This window comes from Ceratotherium simum, chromosome 24, assembly GCF_057802395.1.
Source record: "Ceratotherium simum simum isolate JZ-2026a chromosome 24, ASM5780239v1, whole genome shotgun sequence".
In the NCBI taxonomy this organism is placed as follows: Eukaryota; Metazoa; Chordata; class Mammalia; order Perissodactyla; family Rhinocerotidae; genus Ceratotherium; species Ceratotherium simum.
The window spans coordinates 44,228,064-44,246,651 of record NC_141923.1 but is presented as its reverse complement, the minus strand read 5'-3'; positions in this window follow the sequence as shown (position 1 = coordinate 44,246,651).

Sequence of the window (18,588 nt, the reverse complement as noted above, 5' to 3'; positions counted from 1 at the left end):
TTTTGTACTTAAGTAATGTTTTTTTCCCCTTACTAAGACACCAAAGCAAAATAGAGCAATATCTAACGGGTTTTTTCTCCATTCTTATGAGAAGCTTTAAATGGTAGTTACGCATGCTTTCGTATTTCAAGATTTATGGATACTAGTGGAAGGAAGAGATCTGTTTTAGTCATATGGCTGCTAAATTACTTTTATGCATGCCAAATCTTCACTTTGTTCTTTTATAGTCATGTTGTCAATTTTCTGAGTTCCTGTTTTCCCTGGGCCTTAATATGGGACTCTGAATATTTCATAAATTGTCTAAGGACCACAAAATTGATACTATTCTTTCACACCTATGAACAGAGATCAATATTAACCTGTAGCCCAGAGATAGTGGTATTTTTAAAAAGCGAGTGAAAAGTCTCAAGAGCATATAGCATGCTGCACTTTCTTCAGATCATTGCTGTCCAGGTGCACTCTTTATGATGACAGAAATGTTCTTTATGCTCTCCAATGTGGTAGCCAATAGTCACATGTAGCTACTGAGTCCCTGAAGGGAGGCTAGTATGATTTGAAGAAGTGGATTTTTAATTTTATTGAAATTTAAATAGCCACATGGTTAGTGGCTACTGTATTGGACAGCATACCTTTAGATAATATTTAAGCAGTAATAACTGAGGAAAGCATTTTTTGAATAGGATTTTTTAGATCATGCTATCTCATTTATTGGAATATGAAATAGAAGGATCACAATTAAAAATTACCTCTGAGCAAAAGAGGGTAGCTGCACTGTTTATATTGACAATTTCATTGTCACCACAGTGTCTGACACCACCTTTCCCTGCCCCCGTTGTGTGGTAGCACTTCTGAAAAAAGCAGCCCTCTTTGTTTTTATTATTTGGAAGTTCTTTGGATTGCAGAGATGCACAGATTCAAGTGCCAAAAATTGGTTTCTGATGAGACTGTCATATCTTTTTAGCATTAAAACATTTTACATAGTTAAGCCTAATAATTTCTTATTTTAGATGAATTTGAAGTCATTTCACCTCTCAATGAGGTTGGTCACTTTTCATTTTACCAGTGGTCAAAGTGGAACATGGAGGTATATTCTTGACTCATTTTTTTTTTTTTTCCTGATTTGGGAAGATCATTAATGCTGATACAAGGGCAGGTGTTTTTGTTGCTGAGAGAATCAGACTAATTTTGCTGTGTTCTCTGGCCATGGTGTGTCATCCATGATTCTAGCTGGATTTTGTAAGGGTTAATCCGTCAGAAGGGCAAGAGTGGGGATGGGAAACACCCGGCCAAAGAAGTGCCAGGCTCAGTACAGCCAGTTAGCACTGCTGGGGAAAGGCTCCAAGCCCCAGTTGTCTTGATAGCAATCAGTGTTGAATCCTCATATGAAAAAGACCTAGGAATAACAAAGACCACCAAAGTGCCAAAATCTATTTTCTACTACTTAAAAAAATGTAAACAATACAGAGGTTATAATGTAACATTTTTATAATGTTAAGAAATAAACTCATTTTCAGTTATGGTGGATTTTCATGACTACCTCTTTGCTGTATGAATATATCTCAATTTTCTAATACCTCAGTTTCCTGAGAATCTGTATGTACGTTTTTGTAAATAAAATAACATATGCTAGGGGAAGGACCTGGCTTTTGAAGAAATTGTATAAAGACATTTGTTACTGAATTTGTTACACGCTGAATCGCTTTGAAATTTCTTAAAAACCTTTTATAGCCTTTTCTAGTCCCCCTGACTGACGTGTTTTTTAGTAAACATACTCATTTAGTGAGATTTGTTCCAGGAAGCGTGTACTCTCATTTGTTCGTTCACAACTGCAAAGATTTGTGTGTCTCCTGTGTTTTCCTTTCATGCCCAAGAAACTCACCCTTTTTAAAAGCCAGCAGGTTGCACGAACTGAAAAAAAATTTGCTCTTAAGTAGGCATTCTCAAGAAGTTTTGTTTCCTGAGATTTAAATATTTTCCAGAGGAAAATGTCTTCAGCTTTTCAGTTAAAGCCAATAGTAAGAATTTATAAAAAATGCATGTGTTTTTAGGAATGCGCTAGTTCCATTAAGGAAACAATATTGACAATTTTAAGGAATTGTGCTACATTAAAATCCACAATTGCATGAAACTTTTAAAAGCTGATATGAAGTAATCGCTAAATTTTATGTCTGTGAACTACTCAGGATTCAATGCCCTAACATAGAGGATTGATTAGTATCATCTTTAGGGCCAGATTTCCCATAAATGTACATGGTTTTTGATAATTTTAAGGGGGGCTGAACCTACTGCCTTAAAGCTAAACCTGCTGCCTTTAAACTTTGCTACCTCTCTCCTGCAATTGTGGCTGTAAACAGTGACTCTGCACAGTCAGCTAGCATTTTGATTTTATTATGAATGCAAATAAAATTTGTAAGTCAAAGTATTGACTTAACTAGGTAAATGTAAACTGATTTCAACTTTCTCTTTGGCCAAGTCTTGATAGCTTATGATAATTTGCAAATGAAGTACATCAATATGGATGTGAGCGTTGTGTTTTGAGTTATTGTGGGAATAATTATTTTCTTCGTACTTATAATGAACATTCAAAGTGTTTATTTCCATCCTGATGATACTGGGCAAGTTGCTTAACCTCTCTGAGCCTTTAGTGATAACTACCCGATAAGCTTATTGTGAAGAATAAATGAGATAATTTGTGTAAATCACCTTAACAATCCCTGGTAGCCTAGTACATAGTAAATAATAAATGATAACTATTATTAATATATATAACATAGTATATAATAATTTTGTATTTTGGTATTGGATTTTGTAGCACCATTTAAATGGCAAAAGTCATCTCATTGTATTAGATCTTAGAGAGTAGCCCAGACTGTACAAGTGAAGAGAAAAAACTTTTTGCCTTTTTATTGTGGAGAATATTGAAATGGGTAGATGGAAGAGTATAAGGACCCCTCCATGGACTTATCAGCCAGGCCCAACACCTGTGGCCAGTCTGGCCCCATCTGTGTTCCCCACCACCCCTTCTCATGTTTTTCAAAACAAATCTCAGAGATTGTATCTTATCTATAAATATTTCAGAACTTATCTCAAATGGTAAGGTCTCACTTTTAAAAACAAAACCACACACACACACGCACACAACAATCATTAATCATCATATAACCAGTATTAATGCTTCAATTCCTAGGAAATTGTTTTTAATAGTACCATTGAGATGCATAGGAAGTGGAGAGTAAATATAATGAATACAGAGGAGGTTACTCTTTCAAAGAGGATGAAAGATTTCTGTACAAGGACAGTAGACCCCTAAGTAGATAAGTTTGGAGGTACAAACAAATGATTAAAGAAAAGTGGGAAAGTAGAGGTAAGGTCGAAAGTAGGGGCTGTGTGTTGCATATACCAAGTACCTAGTGTTTTCCTATGGGCATAATAAGGCGTTTATTGGCGAAAAAAGGGAGTTGATAAATACCGTGAAATTGCCAACAGTGACAAAAGAATGACTTTTAGGAGAAGGGGTTGGGTTTTTTAAATAAAATCAGGAAAGCATGGCAGAAAAGATAATTGGGTAAGCAGGAAAGAGAAAATAGGTGGTAATAAAGGCACAAAATTTTAATAGAGATGATTAAGCAAGTGAAGACAGGCTTTTTCTTTTGAAATAAAACAAGGTGGGGAAAGGATAAGGACCACGCTGTATTCAAACACCTCAACATCGTGGTCAAAAAGGAATCAATGGAGAAATAATTCAGGATAAATTCATCACAGCCATTGTCTGAATTTATAAAGAAACCCTAAACCACATGGCTGATGAGAGTTGCCAGAAATGCATAAAATCAGGAGATGATTGTGTGAGTTTTTTGTACCGCAGCTACACTAAATGTATATAGAGCATGAGCTACGAATTGTTCTCAAACCAATGAGTCTGACTTTCTTTTTGTTTAAAAGAGCACCTGGACGCCTTTGCACAACCCGCTGAGGGGTGGCTCAGTGGTCTGGCCTGACTGCAGGATGCCTGCAGCTAGAGGGGTGTGATGGGCTCAGCCTGGGGTGGGGAGACCTGTGGTTAACGTCCTCTCTCCATTGCCCGGAGGGCGGTAGAGTGATGAATCACGTGCAGTGAGATTGCTGTCTTACAGTACTCAAAGCAATTCCACCTACCTTCAATCTTTACATAGATCTTTTGAGATGGAAAGATAAATCAAAGTGCTTAAATGACACCTCTGTTTAAGGTCACACAGCAGTGATGAGACCTGAAGCCAGGCCTCTGAGTCTCCTAGATCTAGCTTCTCACCTCACTTGGTGCTTGGTGAAACCCAAAGAGGATAGAGTCCAATAGGTTTAATTCTGTTGGATAAAATTAAAACTTGAATGAATCCTACAAAATTATTTAAATTCTGCTGTTTGATTCAGCATAACCTTTAAATACTCTCTTAAAATGTTTAATAGGTCTAATTTGTAAAGTCCATTGAAAAATTTAGGATTAAGTGGTTTTTCTTAACCATTTAATGGGTTTCTAATAATTAGGTCTATAATATCTCTCTAGGGGACTGAAATTGATTTTTAAAACAAACTTTCCTTATGTATTGTCTTGTTCTATGAAAGTTGAAATGAATACTCTTATTTATATAATTCACTTATGTTTAATTGAAAAATTTCTAAATATTGTGCTCTAGCACATAACTCTTGCTGTATTTCCAGTAAACTTTTACTTTGTCAAATTTCAAATAAGCCCATGGAAATACTTTTTTTAAGAAAAAGGAAGGAACTCATAGGAAAAAAACTACCTTGATTATTAATCAAGGTTGAAGTCTAATTAAATATGTAAAAAAACTTAAAAACACGATGCAAAATTAGTTCATATTATTATTCTCTTTATAGTGTTAAGCCTACAAAAATGCAACTATTAGGAAATTTTATTTTTGCATATATATGTGTGTATGTATATATGTGAGTATATAATGTGTGTGTGTATATATATATATTTTTTTTTTTTTTACTAGACCCTTGGTGGTAAAAACTTGCTTGATTTAGAGCATCAGCTGCTGGTGATACAATGTTAAATAATTGGGTTAGTCTGTAAAGCTGGCTTCAAACAGAATAGGATGCTAATATGCAAAACTTGTGCCACTTACAACACTGGACAGGTCAGGGATCTCAAGCATACTAGGAGAGAAAACTTTGGTTATTTTCCTACTCACAAAAATGGGCTTATCAATATTTGCCTTTCAGTGTACTGCTGTGGGTTTCACTGGAGTATAACTCCATGGCAGTAGGGAATTTGTTCATGGCTGTATTGTTCAGTGCCTAGAACAGTGCCTGGGACATAATAGGCATAAAGTAAATGCATATTACATAAATATATTAATTGATGCAGAATGCTTTTTAGGGTGCATGACAGAAAGTTTTCAGACTTAAAATCATCAGAGGTATCAAAGGTGTTAACTGGCAGTCTCTGTGTTTCCCTCCTTCCCTTTCTCCCTTCTTCCCTGCATTCTTCATGCAAGTATACATCTTCCACTAATGTTCTTCACGTTTACATCATAAGGTCAGAAGAGATCATTTTCTGCCATGAGCCCGTAGCTCTGTTCAGTTATCCGTGACACAGTTACTGGGCGCCTGCTCGGGGCCAGGGGACGGCTAGCACTAAGAAGACAGGGCCAGCCGAATGGCTCTTGTGGGGCTCACAGACCCACCTGAAGACTGTGTGATGTGCAGAGGTGATCACTAAATTATTTTTCACGATGCCAAAGATGTTGACAAGGTAAACGCTCTGGAGAATGAGATCCTAGATATTTTTTTTCTGAATTATTTTCCTGCATTTTTTTTTAAAGAAACAAGCAAAGACCTATTGTATTGTGAAAATAAAGGAGACTTTTTTTTATCATGTCAAACATTTTATTGCTCAGACACATAAAGCCAAATACAGTTAACCCTGAATTCTAAATTAGACCTAAGGATTTGAACGAGAAAGTTTTATGGAAATTGAGATATCTAATTTATATATTTTATCCCAAACGAAATAATTTTTTAATGCAGTTGGACACTTGTTTTACAGTTATATGTACATTCCTTCAGTTAGGAATAACTTCAGTGCTTTGAAACTAACAGTGCTTTTAAAACTTACAGTGTCCATTTTCAAGTTTTTCTAATCTGTAACCTAAACGTTCCCATGCCTTGGCCACCTGATACTCCACTTCCATCTCTCCCACCCAAAGAACCCTTGCCAAGTCAGCTATAGAGTCAGTTTACTGGCAAAGCCAAGAACATGAATGCACCTTTTCAGTCAAAGCTGCCCACTGACAGCAAGGAGAATCAAGGCCAAGAAACAGGGTCGTTTTTTTATATAGAAAAACAGAGGCAAAGGGGATCCAGGCAGCTAGGGCCAAGACTCTGGTAATTTAAACAGGCAGAAGAATGGGAAAGACTACCAGCAGAGGTTTTTGTGAATCGAAGTAGAGGCTTCTCAGTGTTAATCCAGAATGATTTTACTTTTACAAAGAGAACTTTTTAAATGTTATAAGGATATTTTTTCCACAAATTCTATATCAGCAAAAATCATTACATCTACCTTGAGAGAGAGAGCTTCTTCGCTAAGTTTAGTTTGCCTTTGCCAACTGGAAAATATGGTTGACTTTTGTGTTTGAGTTAATTCAAAGTACTGAATTCTCTTTTTCTTTTTTTCTGAATTCTCTTTTGAACGGTTACGTAACTACATTTGAGCCTCTCTCTTTTTTTTTTAAACCTCAGGGATTTAACTAAATTAATTACCAGCTTATGTATTTGGACACTTAGGTAACTAAATTAATTACCAGCTTATGTATTTGGACACTTAGGTGAGATGCCTGGGAATTAATCCTTTTGGTTCCAAGTCTGAGCTTAATCCCTGGAAAATGGTCTGTGCGTTGGGCAGACAATGGGAAACCATGTAGCACAAACACGGGGGGAGTGGTGGAGTGTTGGCTAGCATCAGAAGAGTTGTTCAAGTTCCCAGTTGGAACACGCCATTCAGTCATCTGACCGATCTTCATGGAGCATCTACTATGTGCCAGACATTGCACCTGGCCCTATAGAAGAAAACCTCCGCTCCTATAGCGTCAAGTAGGCTTTGAGGGCCAAGACAGCAGAAGTCTAGGGAGGGGAAGAGAAGGCCCTCACTGAAGGCCTGTGGGGCCCTGGAGGGCTCTGCAGTCATTGAGCAGACAGCAGTCCACACAGTCCCCTGGGAACTTGGGGACCTTAAATAAGCCTTCAGATGTGTGGTGAGGCAGAGCCATGGAAGGCAAATTGTGAAAGATTAATGATGAAGCAGGGGAGAAGTCCTCTTCCTTGTAAGCAGTTTAAAACCGGGCAATACAAGTAATACAGATGTTACAAATGTGGCTGGATCTTTTCAGCAGCCTAATTCTCTCATTTCAGGCCATAATCAGCATTTTGTAGCATCTCTTTGTCCCTCTGAAAAAAAATTTCTAAAAGGCATTGGTGAGTGCCATGGATTTTACGTGTGTGTGTGTGTGTTGGGGGAGGTAGCAAAAACAAAGATCTCTCTAAAATAATTCTGTCCCCCTTCAGAAATGAAGGCCTGAGTCTCCCCCACTGCTGGGAGTGCTGCTGGCAGGCGGTCCTCAGCTGTCACCCCCTTCAGGAAGTACCTCAGCCAAAGAGAGCTGCTTTGCCCCATGTTACACCCCTTCCCAGAGCAGCCTGTTTCCAAAGCCTAGCTGCTGTGGGCGTGTAAAGGCCCGGCTGCCAGATCCCCGTGGGATTGGCAGAGCCTTCGTGGAGGCTGCATCTCAGCTCAGCGTACCTCTCTCTCAACACTGCTTCCCAAGAGTACTTCCTAAAATAAACGTCCTGCATGCTGATCTCTGCTCAGAGTCTGCTTCCCAAGCAACCGCACGTGCACCGTGGAAGGGGTCACGTGCCACGTGCCTGGAAGAGGTCGAGATTTGTAGAGGGACTGAGGCTCTTTTCATGAGTAGCTTCAGTACTGGCCATCACTGCATTTCTTCCCGTCAGGGACGGATGGGGTGTTGAGGGGCTGTGGCGGGAAAACCAGAGCCACCGCCGGGGTCTGGATTCAGGAGAAGGACAACAAAAGAGCTCAGCCTGATCGAAACTGAGTCATAGGGTGGGAAGCACTGCCTGTATTTGACTTTGGATGAGTTATTTAAGTTCTTTAAACCTCAATTTTCTCATCTGGAAAATAGGAATAATAAAAGTTACCTCATACATTTGTGGTAATGATTACATAGCTGTCGCTATGACATGATGTACTCAAATTTATCCTCATTATCATTATTATTATTTAATGCTAAAGCATTCAGAGCCTGTTTCATGCAGGGGGACCAAGGGCAGAGCTTGAAGGTGGCACTTGTGGTATCAAGCTGTCCAGCTCTCTGGGGTCTGGGAATACAGGGGTGAAATCCAAACATAAGAACACACAAGTCGTGGCTGCCCCCTGGGCCAAGGAGCCCATCCTCTGATCCTTTTGGACCTTGGCCCTGTCCTCTCCCCTTTGAGTCAAAGGTGGCTACCAAAGTCAGGCCACCAGAGCCTGGATGATGATGTTCTACAACCAGAGGAGTCCTGTATGGGGAACGACAGAGAAAGACAAATACTGTGTGATCTCACTTATATGTGGAAACTGAAATAGTCTGACTCGTAGAAGCAGAGAGTAGAATGTGGTTGCCAGAGGCCAGGAGAGGGGGAGGGCGGGGGGAGCGGGAAGATGGTGGTCAAGGGGTACAGAGTGTCAGCTATGCAATATGAATGAGTTCTGGAGATCTGATACACACCGAAGTGACTAAAGTTAACAATACTGTATTGTATACTTGAAATTTGCTAAGAGGGTAGATCGTAAGTGTTCTCACCACAAAAAAAAAAATGGAAAAAAGGAAATAGTAACTATATGAGGTGATGGATATGTTAACCATCTGGATTGCAATGACCATTTCACAATGTATACGTATACCAAAGCATCAAGTTGTACACCTTAAATATGTGCAATTTTTATTTGTCAACGATACCTCAATAAAGCTGTTTAAGAGAGAGATTCCTGGGCCGGGCCTGTGGCGCAAGCAGTTAAGTGTGCACGCTCCGCTGGGGCGGCCCAGGGTTCGCAGGTTCGGATCCCAGGCACGCACTGATGCCATGCTGTGGCAGTGTCCCATATAAAGTGGAGGAAGATGGGCACAGATGTTAGCCCAGGGCTGGTCTTCCTCAGCAAAAAAAGAGGATTGGCAGATGTTAGCACAGGGCTGATCTTCCTCACAAAAAAAAAAAAAAAAAAAGAGATTCCCAGCCCTGCTCTCCAAATCCCAGTCCACACAGGCCTGTCTCCCAGCTGAGGAAGGGGAGGTCCAGACTTGGTAAGTATGAATTCCTGGGCTGGAGCAATTTCTAACAGACTTCTCTGCTTCTACTGTCCTTCTCTCATCTGCTATGGTAGTGATCGAGGTAAAATGAAATAATTGCAAAAGAAGAGGGAAAAAATGCAATAGCCCTAAGGAAGCGACAATCAAATTTAACCTAGCGTATATACAAATAATATACATCATATCCATAGCTATTTGTGACTTATTACTGATAACAGGTGACGCATAAAAGTTCCCAGAGGTATTCTTATTCATAAATTAGAGTCAATGACACCCGTATAATAATGTCACTTAAGCTCACTTGATTCTGTTATCCTTTCTTGAGTGAAAGAAAAATGAGTAGGCTTCCTCCAAGAAACGTGCAAGGGGATGTGTCACACTTGGAATATCATCCATTGCGTATTGAAGCAGAAGAAAAGTTTGAGCACTCCTAGGACTGAACTAGGAGTTGGGGATCAGGATTTTCTTCTAAAATCCTGGCTCTAAAGTCCTGGCTCTTGGATGCTCCCATTTTGTTTTGGTAGATACTGTTCAGGAGTAGCTGTTTGATATATTTAACATTCAACTGAGGAAGAAAGAATGTTGATTGAGTCAAGAGTTTCTAATTAAGAATATAAAGGAAAAGTAATTAAAATTGGAGATGAGTATTTGTCAGTGTCTTTTCTAAACAACCTCTCCCTCCTGCCCTTTAGCCAAAGCAGCTAAAGATAGCTAAACTCTTATCAGTTTGCCACAGCAGTGAGGCAGCCAAAGGCATTAAACAGTAAATGTGAGTCAGCTATACTCTAAGGTGGCTCCTGTTTGCAGAGCAGGTCCTGTCTTCCTTGGATTTGTATTGAGATGGTTACCTTAAATTGGTTTCCATTTGGGCATCTCAGGAATTTCTTAAAAACTAAGATGATGTATTTGTCATAGGATTTTGACCCTAACTTATTATTATAAGCTGGAGTCCAGAGGGAACCACAGAATGTTGAGGCATAGCACAGCATCTTATAGAGTGGTTCGTTACATGGGTTTTGATATTAGAAAGCCTGGGTTCAAACCTTGATGCTGCCACTTACAGCCTTGTGATCTTGGAGAGCTGAAGTGCTCAGAGCATCTGCTTTCTTTTTCTATAAAATGAAGATAATAGTAATAGTCTTTATTGCATAGGGAAATGGAGATGATTAAATAAAACAAGGCAGGTAACATATTTAGGGGAGGGCCTCATGCAGAGTATTTAATACATGTGAGTTGCTTATATTATTATTATTAGTGGAAAATATCAGGACTTTCATTTTGCAAAGTAAAAAAACAAAGACCTCTTATTTTAATACGAAGATCTGAACATTATATTAGTTTCTAAGATAGGAATTTGGGCAAGAAAATCCAACTGTGGACACAGCTCATCTTTGCAATGGGTTATAACCCAGAAAGCTGTCAGCAGAGCCTTCAGCTAAGTGGTTATCCTACATTCAGCCTGAGATGTGTTGTTCGACAGGAAGGGCTGCATTTCTTACTGAAGAGCTCTAAGGATCCTGGAGAGTACCTTGTTCCACCTGGATCGAGTTACTAATGTTCCTTACAGGGCTCTCTTCCTTAGGATAGATGCTTACTACTCATTTATGGTAATTAAATCTTTCCTTTTACATTTAATCCATGTGTCAGAGTTGGCACTTTAATAAAGCAAATAGGCTGGCAGTATCTTTTTAAATTAAATTTCCAGTTTATGAGGATGGGGTATATATACTTCTAAAAACTTTTTATTTTGAAATAATTTTAAATTTACAGAAAATTTGCAAAGAGCAGCACAAAGAACTTTTATATATATTTCATCAAGATTTCCCAATTGTTAATGTAGGGACCAACTCAGAACACCAGAGTTGGTATAAAGATTCTTTTAAGCTCAAGACATTTGAGAATCAACAGATGCAAAAAGAAGCCTTCTTGGAGTTTCCCTTATCTGATTAAAAGCAATTTCTGGGAAATAAGTCTGCCATAAATTCCTTCTTTTGGGTGTATCTACTCCCAGAAGGAATAACGCGAATAAAACCTACTCCAAATTCCTTCTCCGTGGGAGTTTTATGACCCTGAAGGAGACAGAAAGACCGTTCATACCTGTATAGACAAACATTATCACTAACTTTCTTATTGCTCAGTTGTTCTCCTAAAAATCCGTTTGTCTTTCCTAAAGAAAGCTATTTATTCTTCCCAGAAAAGCCTTTTCTCCCCTCTCTTTTTCCTCTACTAAGTTACGTATATAAGCCTTTAACTTAAACATTTAATGAGCCAGCTACTTTTTTTGCTGGCTTCCCTGTGTACATGAATAAATCTTTTTCTCCTGTTAATCTGTCCTTTGTCAGTTTAATTTGCAGGCCTCAGAGTAAGAACATAAGAGGATAGAGGACAAGTTTTTCCTCTCCTACCGAAACATTTCCCTACTTTTGCCTTATCATTCCCTCTCTCTATATATATTTATTAATTTTTTTTGAAACCATTTGAAAGTTATAGACATGACACCCATTGCCCCTTAATACTTCAATGTGTATTTCCTAAAAATAAAAGCTCTATCTTACATAGCCACAGGAAATTAATGTTGACTAATACTATCATCTAATCCATAGGCCTGCTAAAAATTTCCCTGTTGTCCCAATAATGATCCAATAATATCCTTTATAGGTCCAAGATCCAGTCTAGGATCATGTAGTAGATTTAGTTGTCATTTCTTTTAATCTTCAATCCAGAACAGTTTCCCAGTCTCTCCTTATCTTGTATGACATTGACAGTTTTTTAAAATTTACTCTGTCAAATGTTCCTCAGTTTGGGTTTGTCTGATGTTTTCTCATGATTAGATTCAGGTGATACATTTCTGGCAGGACTGCTACAGAAGTGATGTTTGTGTGTTCTCCGTGTTGCATTATGAGGCACACGATATTTATTTGTCCTATTACAGTTGATGTTCACTTTTGTCACTTGGTTAAGATGGTATCTGCCTGGTGACTCTTATAAAGGTAGCAACTATTATGTACTTATTTATTAACAAGCAACGAAGAAGTATTTTGTGGAGAGATGCTTTGAAATTATGTAAATATCCTGCTCATCAGGTTTTCACTCATCAGTCTTAGCATCCATTGATGATTCATGATTAAATCAGTTATTACCATGACAGTTGTCAATCAGTTCCATTGTTCCCTCTATATTTATTATTTGGCATTCTAAAGTAGAGCTTTTCATTTCCCCTCATTTATTTATATATTCATTTATTTATATAAATATGGACTCATGAACTTCTATTTTGTTCAGTGTGTTATTACCTATTACTATTATTAATTAGCCCCCTCATGCTGGCTCCTATGTCCTTTTGACATGTCCCCATCATTCTTTGAACACTTCCTTACTTTCTGGCACAACACGATGTTCTAGGCTCATCTGCCATTTCTGTGCTACAGCTCTGGAATGAGTCATTTCTTTAAAGAGTCCTGGTTCCTTTTAGGAGAGAATGTAATTTAGAAACCATGATCTTGGTGCTCATTGGTATTGGGGTGTCATTGCTTTTAGTCCTCAGCAGACTAGGAAATATGTAGACTAGGAGTATGTACACACACACACTCGCATATATACACACATCCACGTCTGTCTGTCTGTCTATCTGTCTATCTATCTATGTTAAAAAACCATGAATTCACATTGATACCTTCAATTCCAATCCGATACCAGAAGGTTTATCCTTGCTTCTTTTACCTATTTGTAACTCCCTTCTCCCTCACTGAAAAACTTGCCTCCCATTAGCTTCAATATATTTACTTAGTTGGTTAATTCTTCAAACCACACAGGCTGCCTCTTTGGTCCCAGTGCCATGGACCATGCTATCTCCACCAGCCAGATTCTTGGCCTTGACTAAGGAAGGTGGAAGTTCTGCTATTCAGTGTAATGTATAGTGTTTTTCCTACTTAAATTCAATTCCAAGTTTAAAACAGATAAGTAGAAACCCAAAGTGAAGGTTCACATTCAATTGTTACAGTTAGTAATTGACTTGGCAAGTGATTATCTACTGTGCTTATTCTTATTATCAGAGACTGATGTAACACCCTATTGAAGCCATTCATGTCAATCATTTTATTGCATAATGGACAGATCTGCCTATTTTATTGCAACCAATGTTCTTGATTAACGTAGGTAAAATTTCCAAAAATCAGATTTTGTCACCAGTTTACACTTCTCAGATTGCGCTCATTTTTAAAAATCGTAATTGATATTTTGGAATTCAGCATTTCGGTATACTTAAATGTTGTTCTGGATTGAAGTATTATCTATTATATATAGCCTTTGAAGCCTTAGTAGTTTGAATGATAACCTTCAGTTTGCTTAACCAGTTCTCAGACTTTCATGAGCATCCAAGCTCTTGTGGTGCTGGTGAACAGTGCTGATTCCTGGGCCCGCACCCAGAGATTCTGATTCAGTAGCTCTGGGGAATGTCTGCATTTTAATGTGATTCCTAGCAGGCTCAGGAGCAGGTGGCCCAGGGACCACACCTTGAACAGCACTGGATGAGTATGTTTTTACTCATGTCCAGGAGAGTTCTAGCTTAGAAGCTGTGGTCAGTCATTCCTGGTCATATGCAAGGTTGAGTTGCTCATTAGGACCCATCGAAGCTTTCATAATCAACAAGCAGATCAGTGTGTTGAAACTCAGTTGCCAACACCTACAGTTACAGGACAACTGTGTCAGTTTGCTCATCAGCATTCATATGTCGGGGCTGTGCTAGTGTCTGAGAGGGGTGGCGACAAAGCCAGAACCCTGGCCGATCAGGCAGAGCTGCAGTAAGCTGCCCCCAGGATGCCAAGCCGACAGGCCAGCCTTTCAGGCCTTTGGGTTTGACTGGCTGCTGTTCCTATTAATTAAGGCTGGGAAGTGACTGGAGACAGACCGAGTACACGTGTTCCACGATCCCTGGTTCAAGTCTATTTCCTTTCTTCAGTTTTCCTCATGAAACAAGGACAGACGACTGAAAAAATTATTCTCTTCAGCAGAAAGAAAGCAAATTATCAATCAGCACTTGTTTAATCATTTATGCTGAGTGCCTTCACAAAGAGTGGTGCATTCGATCATCGTAAATCACTCTGAGGGTAGGTGACTTTATCTCCACAGTTCCACAGATGAGGAAGGGGAGATGCAGAAGTTTGCACATGATCACACAGCTAGTAAGAGGCCACGAAGAGTTTTGACCCTTGGTCTTTTGGTCTTTAAATCCAGTGCTTTGTGCAATAAACCCTATATCAACCACCTCTTGTAGTGTTTTGACTTGGTTTTCCCTATGGGGATGCTATTCAGGAAAACAGAGACACTGTCATGGGTGAAAGTAAGCCTAACAATAGGACTCATGTCTACTGGGGGCTTCCATACCAGCAGACATATTCTTTGAGTGTTAAAGCAGAATATAGAAATAGGGATCAGTGATAAATGTGAACATAATTTTTAAGACAACATCTCTGTGCTTAATTTACTCTGGGGAAAAACTGAAAGTGATTTGGTTGCTTTCTTTCACTGGAGGGTATGGATCTTTCACAGGCAGGTGGTCTTTTAGACCAAGGACGTACGTGGTGACCAGATTATGGGGTTTTCCTTGTGTTCTGGATGTGGGATCGTGTTGCTGCCCAGTTACTGGTTTTATTGATCCTTCACATGAGGTACATATTTTGTTAAATGGCTTTACTCTTCTTTTAAACCTATCAAATATAATGTCAAATATTCCCCAGAGTTTACCTGCACTGCTGCCAGTGCAAATTTATGCAAATTTAAAGCAGAGACCCTCTTCTGAAATGGAAATATTTCATAGAGTTTCTTTTCTTTACATTTGTACAATAAAAAGGACCATTTGGGTGATTTCACAAGAAGAAAGGACCAACCGGCCCCCAAAGGATTACTGTAGGGCTCGTGACTTCCATATCTAAACTGCCTCCCACCTCCTCCAGCTTCTTCCCCACAAGATTTCAGCCCAGGTGCCCATTACAGGAGTCGACGGCCCCTTGGTCCAAAGACCTCAATGCAGCACTTGAGGTCATGACCCAGAACCTTGAATTGACCGTATTTCTCAGCTTGTGAGAGCCAGAACTGGAACTCAAACCAGATCTCCTGACTTCAGGCGATTCCTCTTCCCTCAGAGCCTGCACAGTGGGTGTGAAGGTGTGTGAGTGTGGTGGGTAAGGGTGTTGAGAGGCTAGACAGCAGCCCCAGTTCTCTCCTAAGAGTCTCCCCAGGCTTAATGTAAAATACTTAGTCTTTCTTTGGGACCAGCTCATGCTCTCTTTTCCTGGAACCCTGCAACTCAATTCATCCAGTGGTGCACTGGCACAGCAGCCCTCAAAACTCAGTGCTTTAAGTGGATACCTGTTGGTTTGCAATCTCGGGAGCCTCCCAGGTGAGATCTGAAACTGTCGCCTACACGGGGGCCAAGGAGAGACGGGAGAAAGAAGCAGACCACTCTAAATTGGAGGGGGCAGGTTTATTAAGCAAGGGAACTTACTTATGATGCTTGTCTTGGAGGCCATAAGATGAGTAGATCTCTGCACCCATCTGCCAGAATCTTAAAAGTTTATGTAGATGCCTTAATTGGGTTCAGTCATGTATTCAGTCCAGAGGGTCTCAACACCACCTTTCTCTCTCAAGGCTGTGTCGTTGAAATGGCTCCCATTGTGGGAACAGTGGGCGGGATGGACATTCCAAGGACAGGGGAGGGAGTGAGGAGCTTTCAGTTGCCTGGGCCCAGCTCGTGGGTCAACTGGCGGTCATGTCCTCTCGATGACCTCCTCCAATAATACCACAGAAATATTACTAAGAGCACAATATGAAACATTCACACCCATCATGATATCTAATCCATCAACAAGTACAGTTAATTTTACTCCCTAAATCTCTCTTGGATGGATCCACTTTTCTCCATCTCCATTGCTGGCATTCTAGTGTAAGCTACCATTATCTCTGGCAGGGCCACTGCAAGAATCTCCTAGATAGTCTCCCTGCTTTGTGTACTCTGATGCCCCCTTCAATGCATTCTCCTCTCTGCATCGCAAGGTCAAGGTCTTCTCTCTTGACTGTCCTAGAACAGCTCTCCCTTAACTGTCCTAGAACAGCTCTCCCTTAACCCTTTTGCCTACTTAACATCCACTCACTCTTCAGATCTCAGCACCAGCAAGAGTCACTTGCTTGGGGAGGTTGTCTTTGCCTCCCAAGTTCTTGTATTATTTGCTCTTATAGAAATTTATTCTTTTACTTCATAGCGTTTATCTCCATTGATGATTATACCCTCATCTGTGTGACTATTGGATTAGTGGATGTGTCCCCTACTAGACTATAAATTCTGAGAGAAGGTGATCTGTCTGTATCAGTCTCCCTCTCTCCCTTCCCTCCTCTGTTTCTCCCTACTTCCCTTCCTCTCCTACCTCATTTTTTCCCATAAGAATTCTATCTTCTCAATGAGTAAAGGGTCTGAACTATTCCACATTGAAAAAGAAGAATGGAAGTGATTCTCTTTTGAAGGGCAGCCTCCAGAAGACTTGAAATTTTCCACTGAAGTCTAAGTTAAAGCAACTCTGCCAGGGCCTCCTACAACCTTTTATGTTTGTAATTAACTTCTTTTACTTTTTTTTGGTTCTTTTTTTTTTTCATTCTTACACAGTTTTATTTATTAAACTTTTTAATAGAAAATTTCAACGTTACACAGAAGAAAATAGTATTATGAACTTTCATGTACTATCACCCAGGTTTAACCATTAATAACATTTTGCCAAGCCTGTTTCATCTTTCTCCTTCTACTTTTATTGTTATTGTTGGTGGTGATGTAATTTAAAGCAAATGCTGACCTCATATCATTTTACCCATAAATAGTTCAGTAACTAACACACAAGAATTTTTAAAAACATAACTTCAATGCCATTATCATTCCTAACAATAATAATTCTTTCATATAATTTTAATATTACCTAATTCCCCGCCCATGCTGAAATCTTCCCCATTGTCTAAAAGTTGTCTTATAATTGGTTTGTTAGGTTAGGAGCAAATCAGTGCACACATTGCATTGTTTCCTAAGTCTCTTTTAATCCATAACTATTCCTTCTCCTCCCACCTTTTAAAATTCCATTTATTCCTTGGAGAAACTGGGTCATTTATTGCATACAATTTCCTGTCTTCTAGATTTGGCTGATTGCTTCCTCGTCCAACTTGTTTTTCGCTTGTTCTTTTATGCCCTGTATTTCCTGCAAACTGGTAGCTAGATCTTTAGACTTGATTAGATTCAGATACACCCTCTTTGGCAAGAATAACTCCTAGGTGGTGCTGTGTACTTCTAATTGCGTCACATTAGGAGACACATGATGTCCCATTTTACTGATGTTAAGATTGATCTGCTGATTAGACTGCTGGAAGACAATTCTCCTTGGAGCTCATGCATTTGTCTATCTTTTGCAAGAAGAGGCTCTAACTACCCTTTGTCTGCATTATCTTTTCAAGGATGTTGGTATGGTGAACAGTCTTGGAGGAAAGAGATAGTATCTCCCACTGGGGCAAAGGACAGGCAAGTTTACTGTACAGTATAAAATATTAGAATTCCCTAAGCTTGAGCTTCCTTTCCTCTAGTGCAATCCGCTATGTATAAGGGTCACCTGACCCTCTTTGTGTCGCTCCGTTAGAATTGAGGATCAGCAAACCAGTGTGAAAATTATGAAACTCTGGCTATTGCTATTGCTGTGAGTAATAGATGGTCCTTGGTCTCTGTGTTAGTCTGGGTTCTCCAGAGAAATATATATACTTCTGAATAGGGTGTATCTGAATCTAATCAAGTCTAGAGAGAGAGAGACAGAGACAGAGACAGAGAGAGAGAGGAATGGCTCACACGATTCTGGACACTAAGAAGGCCAAGATCTGCTGTCAGCAAGCTGGAGACCCAGGAGAGCCAACGGTGTTAAGTTCCAGTCGAAGTTGAAAGGCCTGAGAAGCAGAAGAGCTGGTAGTGTAAACTTCAGTCTGAGTCCAAGTCTGAAGGAAGGAGAAGACTGATGTCCTAGCTTGAAGACAGAATTCTTTCTTACTCAGCCTTTTATTCTATTCACACCTTTGACAGATTGGATGAGGCCCACCTACATTGGGGAGGCAGTCTGCTTTGCTCAGTCTACTGATTCGAATGTTAATCTTATCCAGAAACACCTTCACAGACACAACCAGAAATAAGATCTAACCAAATATC